We start from the raw sequence: 7,548 nt of genomic DNA on the forward strand, positions 1-7,548 counted from the left end.
GACATTAGTTTTAATGGTTGCCATAAGTGAAAAATCACACAAAACTTCCAAATGGAAAAAGTACATCATTGGCAGTACGTATTCATTTTTCAGTACCATCTGCTAATTAAGCAGAAGTTTTCAATGAAATGGGGCTACTAATTTCCATAGTCCCTACTATATGTCAGCACCTCTTGCAAACTAATTGGAAGATACATTGCATTTTTCTAAAAGATCTTATTTATTTATTTGTTTATTTATTTAGAGAAAGCAGGGTGAGTGGGGGAGGGGCAGAGGGAGAGGGAGAGAGATAATCTCAAGCGGACTCCGAGCTGAGCGTGGAGACCGATGCAAGACTTAATCTCCTGACCTGAGCTGGAATCATGAGTTGGACGCTCATGATAGCTTAAGCAAAGCTCAGGGACACTTAACAAACTGAGCCACCCAGGTGCCCCAATACCTTGCTTTTTTTTTTTTTTTTTTAAGATTTTATGTATTTATTTGAGAGAGAGAGTGAGAGAGCACAAGCAGAGGGAGCAGCTGAGGGAGAAGGAGAAGCATGCTCCCCACTGAGCAGGGAGCTGATGTGGGGCTCGATCCCAGGATCCTGCGATCATGACCTGAGCCAAAGGCAGACACTTAACTGACTGAGCCACCCAGGCGGCGCCCCCCCCCTTGCATTTTAATAATGTTAACCTGCAGGCTTAAAATGATAGTGCTAAAACTTTTTATATGGAACATTTTTTGTGTATTGATTTTCATTCATTAGGACCTCATAAGAGGATACCAAACATTTTTCTTTTCTTTTCTTTTCTTTTCTTAAAGATTTTATTTATTTATTTGAGAGAGAGAGAGAGAACACAAGTGGGGAGGAGGAGAACCAGGCTCCCCACCGAGCAGGGAGCCCAACATGGGGCTCAATCCCAGGACCCTGGGACCATGACCTGAGCCAAAGGCAGATGCCCATCTGACTGAGCCACCTAGGTGTCCCCAAACATTTTTCATCAGATTTAGTACTTGATAGGATATTGTATGACCTTAAACATTGCTGAAAAATTATCTTCACGTTCTAGATATATTTTTTCTGGCTATATTATATATATAATCTGTATTATATAATCTCTCTCCCTATATATAATCTATATTATATAATCTCTACATATTTATAATTTGTATATATTTAATAATTTATATGTATACACTGTCACATATACATACATATTTACATAGAATATATATACTTATATTTACCAGTGTAATTATACATACATATACATGCATATATATACTTACAGACAGCATATATAAGTAGACATATTTTTGTATATATAAGTATATACAATGTATACAAATATACATACATATATAGTTAAGATGACGTTCATCATCAATGATAATAGATTCAAATGTACATTTCTAGGGCACCTGGGAGGTGTCCCATAGCATGGACCTTCTCTTCCCTCAGGGTACCTCCCAAACTGTGACTCCAGTCTGCTCAGCATATGACAAATGAGTGGACAGTTCAGTCCATTTTATTCAATACTCGTGGAGCTGAGTTTCTTTCTCATCTCTCCAGCTCCATGGGTTTAGATCTTTGAAGGCATCTGCCTAAGCATGCAATAACTTTTCATACTTAAAAAAAACATAGATCCATTTGAGGAAGTCTCCAGAAAAATTCCTATGCCTAAAAACACCTGCACTGAGGGGCATTGGTCATTGAAATCCTGAAGCCTCAGACTGAGAACCCCTTGTCTAAAGACATTTTAGGTCCTCAGGAATTTGGTTTGGTTAGAGGAGCATCAGGATTTTCCACAGATTTTTTTTTTTTTTTAAGAAGGACTCAGATTTCTCCAGGCAGGTCTGTGGTCCCTTGTGTCACCTGTAAGCACATAAGAAATCCTCTCTCAGGGGCGCCTGGGTGGCACAGCGGTTAAGCGTGTGCCTTCGGCTCAGGGCGTGATCCCGGCGTTATGGGATCGAGCCCCACATCAGGCTCCTCCGCTAGGAGCCTGCTTCTTCCTCTCCCACTCCCCCTGCTTGTGTTCCTTCTCTCGCTGGCTGTCTCTCTGTCGAATAAATAAAAACAAAATCTTAAAAAAAAAAAAAAAGAAATCCTCTCTCAGCCCCACCTGAACCTTCTCGAACATCTCAAAGACCTCTTTCAGGACACCCCCCATAACACAGGTGATATGCTAGGACTTCTCCTCACCAGAAAGAAAAAAAAAAAAAAAAAAAAACAAGAAAAAACCCCCACAACACAGCATTTTGTTAAATACTCTCTAAATGGACCATAGAAGATGATGTGGCTTCCATTTGCCATGAATTAAATCACAGTTTGCTCCAATGCAGTCAGCAGCTTACAAACCACATCTTGATGTCACAGGAAGAGTATTAAGACTGGTTGCTGTTCCAGCCTCCCTTTCCTGCTCAGTCCATGTGGTTACCATTCCATACAGCCTCCACTGGTATCCCCCATTCCTTAAACTCGAGTCAGACTGAATCTCCCCCAGCTGAAGGCAACATCCCTTTTCAAATCTCTGTTCCTAGGCTTCAGTGAATTTTTTTTTTAAGATTTTATTTATTTATTTGACAGAGAGGGAAAGAGAGAGAGCGGACACACGCAGGGGGAGCAGCAAGCAGAGGGCGTGGCAGAAGCAGACTCCCTGCTGAGCAGGGAGCCCGATGTGGGACTAGATCCCAGGACCCTGGGATCATGACCTGAGCTGAAGGCAGACGCTTCACCGACCAAGCCTCACAGGTTCCCCCCAGTGAATTTTTTTTTTTTAAAGATTTTATTTATTTATTTATTCAACAGAGATAGAGACAGCCAGCGAGAGAGGGAACACAAGCAGGGGGAGTGGGAGAGGAAGAAGCAGGCTCATAGCGGAAGAGCCTGATGTGGGGCTCGATCCCGGATCGCCGGGATCACGCCCTGAGCCGAAGGCAGACGCTTAACCGCTGTGCCACACAGGCGCCCCTCCCCCCAGTGAATTTTAATGAGATAACTGATTTGACCCACTGTAATCTCATGCAATTTAACTTCATTCTTAAATTGATCATAAATTTTTCTCCTAAGAGATCTCCCATAGGACTCCCAAAGCTTACACAACCTCTTTGAGGCGGTGTGTCCTCACTGCCCAGCTCTATCCTGGGGCATCGTGCAGCAGAGAGCGGCAAGAACATGAAATTTGGAGTCAGAAAAAAAGTTTAAATTTAGGGCCAGTCTTTGTGGTTTTGAGTTAGGCACAGACCCCTCCTGATCTCAGTTTCCTTATTTTTGCAGTGGGAGTGTTGTTGAAAACCGACCTCTGTGCTACAGAGCCAAAATATGAAACGTGAAGACAGTTTGGGTGTAAAGAAGAAAGGTAGTTTACCACTTTGCCAGGCCTAGGAGGCTGCGGCAGGCTAATGCCTCCAAGACTACAAACCTCCCTGGGGTGAAAGGCTGAGGGGTTTTAAAGGAAAGTGCAGGATCTGGGCAGTTTCCATAGGAATCTGGAACGTGCTGCTAGCTGGGTGTCACGTCTTCAAGGTGGTCTCATGACCAGCGCTGCCACCTGCCATCAGAATCTTGTTACTAAGTATACGTTGAGGTCAGTGAGATGTCAATATCGATACCGAGTTCCTGGAACAAAGGAGTCTACAGAAAAACAAGTGAAGGGGAGGTGAGGGAGGCTTCAAGAATGAGGAAGAGAGAAACGTGTTCAGTTTAAAGTCCAGCCTTGCTGGTGCACTCGTGTGTCCAGCTGAATTTACATCCATCTTTAGTTTTTTTTTTTTTTAAGATTTTATTTATTTATTTGTCAGAGAGAGAGAAGGAGGGAAAGTGAGAGTCAGCCCAAGCAGGGGGAGCAGCAGGCAGAGGCAGAGGGAGAAGCAGACTACCCCCTGAGCAGGGAGTCTGATGCAGGACCTCATCCCAGGACCCCGGGATTATGACCTGAGCCAAAGGCAGACGCTTCATGGACCAAGCCACCCAGGCGTCCCATCTTTGCGTTTCTACAGAGGTTTCAGGAGCAAGGATATTTGCTGTGTCTGCTGTCACGAGGACTGGACTTTTTAATTTCAAAGTAAATATTTTTTAGTTTGTAAAAAACATAATTGACTGCAGTTTTGTTTTGTTGTATCCTTCCTTCTCTCTTTTCTTTCCATAATGCTCTTCGGTTTTTTGTTTTGTTTTGTTTTTTATGGTTTCTACTTCTTTTACTCTTTAAATAATCCAGAACTTACTTAAAATCTCTTTTAGATTGGGGCGCCTGGCTGGCTCTGTCAGTGGAGCGTGCGACTCTTGATCTCGGGGCTGTAAGTTTGAGCCCCATGTTGGGTGTAGAGATTCCTTAAAAATAATAAAAAAAATCATGGCCTGCCTGGGTGGCTCATTCTTCCTGAAGCGTCTGCCTTCAGCTCAGATCATGATCTCGGGGTCCTGGGATGGAACCCTACATCAGGCTCCCTGATCAGTGGAGAGTCTCCTCTTCCCTTTCCCTCTGCAACTCTCCCCTCTTGTACTCTCTCTCACTCAAATAAATAAATACAATCTTAAAAAAAACCCTCAGGTTGTTCTATTATCTCTAATTTGGGGGGCGCAATTTCTCTCATTTAAAAAAATAACTGGTGACTGTCCCTTTTGATGGATTGTTTCTAGTGCAGCTTATCATTTTTGACTTTAAGCTTCTCTTCGGTTGAAGAATGTTTTCTGTGGGTGCCCCACGTGGCCTAGATTGGAGTACCCTGGAGTTTCTTTTACTCGAAGGTCACCCTCTCCTCTGCTCAAGGATACTGCTCACCAGTTGTCTCTTCCCTCCCATGCATTGCAAGTTTGTCCTCTCTGTTGGATCATTCCACTCAGCATATACGCACGCTGTAATTCCGCCTAATTTGCTTGTTTTGAGATTTCCCTTTATGGCAAAAAAACTTCTTGAATGACTTATCTCTATTTGTTGCTCCAAATTTTCTCTATTGAAGTGTCCCATTCAGGCTTTCTCCACTCTCTGCTACTCTTGCTCGGGTCACCAGTGATTCCCCTGTTGCTGAAACCAAAATGGTCGATTCTCAGTCCTCATCGCATCTTTGGTCACTGGCTTTTGACGCAGTTGATTACTGCCCCCTTCTCTTTTTTTTTGAATATTTTGTACACTTGGGCTCCAGGACATCACTCTGTCTTTGTTTTCCTCCTACCTCAATGCCCCTTGATCTCTTTCTCCTTTGATGGGTCCTCCTTATGTCCTTGACCCTAACATGTCGATGTGTCCCAGGACTCACTCCTCATACCTCTTCTCTTATTTGCACTCGTTGTCTCGGGACTTGGATATTTGTTATTTCCTGTGCCTGGAAAACTCCTCCAGATATCCACAAACTTTGCTCCTTCATTTGAGGTCTGGGTCCTGAGTCGTTTCATCAGTTAGCTCTTCCCTCATGATCCTATTAAATTACACTCCATCCCTAACATTGTGCACCCCCTCTCATCTTGATTTAATTTTCTCCACAACAGTTATCATCCAACATATTTATAATTACTTGTATATCTATAGGCCAACTCTTCCACAAAACATAAATCTGCTGAGGGCAGGAACTTTATCTGTTCAGTTCACTGTTGTATTGCCAGCTGTAGGAACCGTGCTGGGTACAAGAAGCCTCTGATAAATATTTACTGAATGAGTGAGTGAATGAATGAATGGAAATAGATGATATCTTTCCATTACTTTCTAAACTGAGATAGATATCTCTCAACTTTCAAAATATAATTTTTAGTTGTTCAGTCTATTCAGAAAGAAGAGAAATTTCATGTTTCACCTCAAGTCGCCTGTTTATTTTTATTTTTAATTTTATTATTTTTTAAAGATTTTTTTTTAATTTGAGAGAGTGAGTGAGCACAGAAGGAGTGTGAGAGGGAGAAGCAAGACTCCCCACTGAGCAGAGATCCCGACATGGGGCTCCATCCCAGGACCCTGAGATCATGACCTGAGCTAAAAGCAGATGCCCAGACGACTAAGCCATCCAGGTGCCCCTATTTTTATTTTTTTTTTAAAGATTTTTTATTTATTCGAGAGAGAGAGAGCGAGCATGATCGGGGGGAAGGTTAAAGGGAGAGGGAGAAGCAGACTCCCCACTAAGCAGGCAGCCTGATGCAGGACTCGATCCCAGGACCCTGGGCTGAAGGCAGACACTAAATTGACTGAGCCACCCAGGCGCTCCTCAAGTCGTCAGTTTATAAAGAAATTATTAAGCTACCGAGTGTCACTTACATGTCAGGAGCCATCTGTCAAGGTTAGAGTTCTTACCCTGAGCTTCACGGATTCTGAGGATGGGCTTCAGAGCTCTATGAACTCCCTCAGTTTGTGTGGAAAATGTTGTAGATGTGTACGTGCATTTTCCTCGGGAAAAGGTTTATAGCTTCCATCAGATTCACAAACTATCTGTGGCCCAACTAAAGGTTTTGAATTATTGTTATCCTCCTTGGGTACTGATCAGCGAAAAGCTAAAATGTTGAAGATAAAAACTCAACATCTTCCTTTCCAAAGTCTCTTGACCTTACTAGAAGCAAAGCCCTTTGTGTTGGAAGAAACAGCTACTGCAGGTATCCCTTTAAAATGTTCCTGATAAATTGCTACCCTGCTGCTTCAGGAACTCATAAAGTAGCATTGTTAGACAAGCCAACTTTAGAAATTTCCACTTGGGTTAAGCTGAAATAGTTTTCACACGCTGGGTCTTGTTCAGGCCCTGGGACCTAGAACATGTTAAATCCCTTTTCCACTGGTTCGTTTTTTCAGATTTGTAAAGATACCAGGATTCACACCTCCTCCCTCTTCCAAAGCCTTATTTCTTCGGAGGAGCTCTCTCTAATGCCTCTAAACGTGGCAGGGCAGCTCACCACACTGCAACTCTGTTTCTGAATGCTCCTCAGTTTGCCAATTGTCCAAGACTGAACGCACACATGATACACACAGGAGTCGGGTCTCCCAAATTTGGACCTGATACTTGTGTCAGCGCTGCTTAGTACCACAAAACGACTGTTGCGGCCAAGTGCAGCACGGATGTGGAAAAGAGACGAGGTGGAGAATGGAGAGAGGGGGAGGTGTCAGAGAGATGAGGGAAAATCATAGCACTTCGTGACTTCTGGCCTGCGGGAAAGGGAAGGAGGAGAGGAGCGAGGAAGACATACATGTTGAAGGAGAGTCTGGGGGAGGCAGAAAGGGGGAGACAGAAAGGCAGAAGGGAGGCGAAGGTGGGACAGGCACCGCGCTGGGTTCCAACACAGGGAAGTGGAAAGAGAGCGCCCAGGAAATGCAGAGTTGGTGTGAGTTGGAGCAGCAGGACAGAGAGAGGTCGGGGTAAATCAAATGCCGCAGGGAGGCCAAAGGCGGCGGGGGGGGGGGGGGCGGGGAGGGCAGCGAGCATAGGCCGCGTTCGAGCACCTGGAGGTACTGGCAGAGTCGCAAAGGTGTGGGTCTGCGACAGATAAGGGAATTATCTTGGTGGACCATCGCAGCGCTTGGCCCAGTGCCTGGCCCAGATGAGGGGCTCACTAACAGCTTGGTGACAAGCGAAGGAGCAAACGCACCAATCTGG

This window comes from Ursus arctos, unplaced genomic scaffold, assembly GCF_023065955.2.
Source record: "Ursus arctos isolate Adak ecotype North America unplaced genomic scaffold, UrsArc2.0 scaffold_14, whole genome shotgun sequence".
In the NCBI taxonomy this organism is placed as follows: domain Eukaryota; kingdom Metazoa; phylum Chordata; class Mammalia; order Carnivora; family Ursidae; genus Ursus; species Ursus arctos.